This window comes from Myotis brandtii, unplaced genomic scaffold, assembly GCF_000412655.1.
Source record: "Myotis brandtii unplaced genomic scaffold, ASM41265v1 scaffold548, whole genome shotgun sequence".
Lineage (NCBI taxonomy): Eukaryota > Metazoa > Chordata > Mammalia > Chiroptera > Vespertilionidae > Myotis > Myotis brandtii.
In genome coordinates this window covers 1,713,057-1,716,531 of record NW_005370031.1, presented here as the reverse complement: position 1 = coordinate 1,716,531, position 3,475 = coordinate 1,713,057, and positions in this window count along the sequence as shown.

The window sequence follows — 3,475 nt, the reverse complement described above, 5'->3', positions numbered from 1 at the left end:
ACCAAGGAAAAGTCATATGTGGAAAGAGTGAGAAGGTGGGCATCTGCAAGCCAGGAAGAGAGCTTTCACCAGAAACCAATCATGTTGGCTTCTAGCCTCCAGAACGGTGAGTAAATTCAATTCTGTTATTTAAGCTTCCCAGTATTTTGTTATGGCAGCCCAAGCATACTAATACACTCACCAACGCCCCCCCCCCACACACACACCTCAGATTGCAAATAATAGAACCTGGGACACTTGTTGCCATCATCCATGGAAATATATACTGTTATTTATTGTCTTCTGTTCATAATTTAGGAAAGAATGAACAACACTCAAATACAAGGTCTAGAAATGTATCTTTTCACCAAAAAAATGTATATTTAAATGATTAAGTTCTGATCTTTGCAATTATTTTCTTTTATGTGAACTCCAGACTAACAAGTTCATAATCAAAAAGAAAATAATTACCAAATGGAAATTCTAGGTTCAACTGCAAAGTGAGATTTTTATTTGGAGGTGATAAAATTTTAAATGAGGGGCAAGTGTATAAAATGAGGGATTTACAATATGCTAATCAAGAAATTGGGGATATCAGACATTTCAAATTTAGGATTATGCTAATTAATATTTTAATGTAAATATTAAAGGTAATATGAGAGATAAATAAGTCTAGTAATCAGAGTTGAGATTCAGATTATTCTGAAAAATCATATTCTATGTGAAAAAAGGCTTTAGATAAAATATATTTTATTGGAACTGTCAAATGAGATGGGTTTTTTAATGCTAGCCCAATGACTTTTTAAAAAATCTTAGATTTTAGTGACTTTTATCTAATGGGCACCCAATTCATGTTTATTGAATGAATGAATATGTCAGCAAGTATTAAAGATACAATGTAACTTTTAAATCTTTTGAGAATTCCTATAGCAATCTTCCTTCCACGGTTTGGAATGCTGACTAGTAAGTAGTTTGTTTCTTTGTTAAAATAAAGTAATTTTTGATGTTAAAGGAAAGCAATATTGAAAGTCTACAAACAGGTGAGCTACTTTGATTTTTTCCAAAGAATTTTACTTAAGGAACACATATGTTGGTCATTTCTGCAAAGAGTACCTCCCTTTCTGAAGCACTGTTAACCGAAGGTCAAGCACATTTTTCTATGACTTTAAGAGTTCTTGACTGAATATCAATTCCAGTTCTGTTAGCAACTATTCTTTGACTATAGAAATCAACTTCTCTATGTCTAGGCTGTCCTATAAACAACACGAAATGGTTATATTAAATGGTAACTTCCAACTCTTAAAAATTTAGAAATACCTTCCATAAAGTGTTGATCCAAAATAATTCAATCAAGTAAATGTTTTGGTTGTATTATTGCAAGTTTAACTATAATAATAATAATAATAATAAAATAAATAAAAAATAAAAAGCTGAGAATGACTTAGTTTAGTATTGGTTTATTTTCTACATTTATTAATGAAAACTTGTTTTAATTTTTCCATGTTAGTCTATCAGTCTCTATATAATTGTTCTCAAAAAGTTAGCTTAAGTTCTTATATGTATACTAGAGGCCCGATGCACAAAATTCATGCAAGAGTAGGCCTTCCTTCCCCTGGCTGCCGGCACCAGCTTCCCTCTGGCACCCAGGACCCGGGCTTCCCTCTGGCTGCTGGCAGGCACCCGGGACCCGGGCTTCCCTTGCAGCCCCAGCTTCGCCTGCAAGGTTGTCCAGAAGGACCTCTGGTGTAATTAGCATATTGCACTTTTATTATTATAGCTATCCATTCCATTGCTTTCCTTCTTCATAGTGAAACTCCTTACTGAAATATGTACCTATATTGTAAATCATGTCTTTGCTCAGTACAGAATTAGACAGTAGCTATGATTCATCAAAGATTTGTCTATATCAGAATTTGATGATACTTAAGAAATAATATAGCATACTTATGCTAGAGTTTCACTGTGTTTTTACAAAATAGTTACTTAATTTCCATATTGGTATAGTGAGTGTGTAAAACCATTGGAGAAACAACAATGAAATCTGGCATTGTATTTTACATCAATTTTGAATACAAATTTAACTTTAAGATGTAGCTTTAGGTGAACTGAAAAGAAACTTAGCGACATAAAAATGTGTCTGAAAACTTAAATACAGAATATAACTGGTAGATAGAATAACATTATTTCCAGAGATACCAACATCCTGATCCCTGGAACTTGTGAATATGTTATGTTACATGACAAAGTGGAATTAAAGTTGCAGATGCAATAAAGTTTTCTAATCAGATGACCTTAATATAAAGCCATTATTCTGGGTTATCCAGGTGGGCCCAATGTCATAAGAAGTGTCCTTAAAATTAGAATAGGCTGGTAGAAGAGCATATCAGAGATGTGACTATGGAAGAAGTCAGAGTGATGCACTGAGAGAAGGATTTGAACCCCATTGCTAGCTCAAACACCTCCTCACTTTTCTTTGTAATTTCATCTCATATATAAAATGGTTTGGGGTTTTTTGAACTTATATAAAAGGACATACAGCTAATCAATCACACTGTATGATTTTATGTCTCATTTCTCTTGTTGAGTATATTTACAAGATACTTAATGGTTGTGGTGTGAAGCAGAAATCTGTTCATTTTTTATTGCTTTGTAGTATCCACTGAATATATAAACCACAATTTGTTTATGCATTCTACTTTTAATGGGCATTTGTTAGTATTTTCTCTGTAAGGCTGTTATAATGCCTCTATGAATATGAGTCTGTGTGTGTGTGTGTGTGTGTGTGTGTGTGTGTGTGTGTGTGTTGATATGTGGACTTCTTGCTGAGAATTAATAAAGTGTCGTTAATAAAGTTTTGGATATTTGTCAGTATGTCCTACAAGTTGTCACTGCTCCATTATTTTACTTCTCTCATTCTGGGATAGCAACTAAATGTAAGTTAGACCTTCTCACTGTAACTCTATTTCTCTTCTCTTCTATATTTTAAATATAGTTTGTCTGTTTAGTGGGCTGAATTCTGAATAATTTTTCTAATACCTAGCTCAATCTTCTATTGATATCTATCTAAGGTTAAAACCACCCACTAATTTTTATTTTATTTATTATATTAAAATTTTGAAATATTTACTTAGTTACTTTCCAAATGTATCCCATCACGTACATTTATTTTGTTTACTTACTTACTTACTTACTTACTTACTTACTAGAGGCCCTGGCACACAAAATTCATGTGCAGGTATGGTCCCTAGGCTTGGCCTGTGATCAGGACCATCTTCCCTGGCTGCCTGCAGCCAGCCCTGCCACCACCCACCCCAGTTCCCTGTTTGCCATAGGGCGATCGGAGCCTGCCAGCCGGGGAAAGGAACCACGAGGTAGTCAGTGTGCCTCATAGTGACTGGTCAAGCAGTCATTCTGGTCGTTCTGCCGTTAGGGTCAATTTGCATATTACCCCTTTATTATATAGGATAGAGGCCCGGTGCGTGGGTGGGGGCCAGCC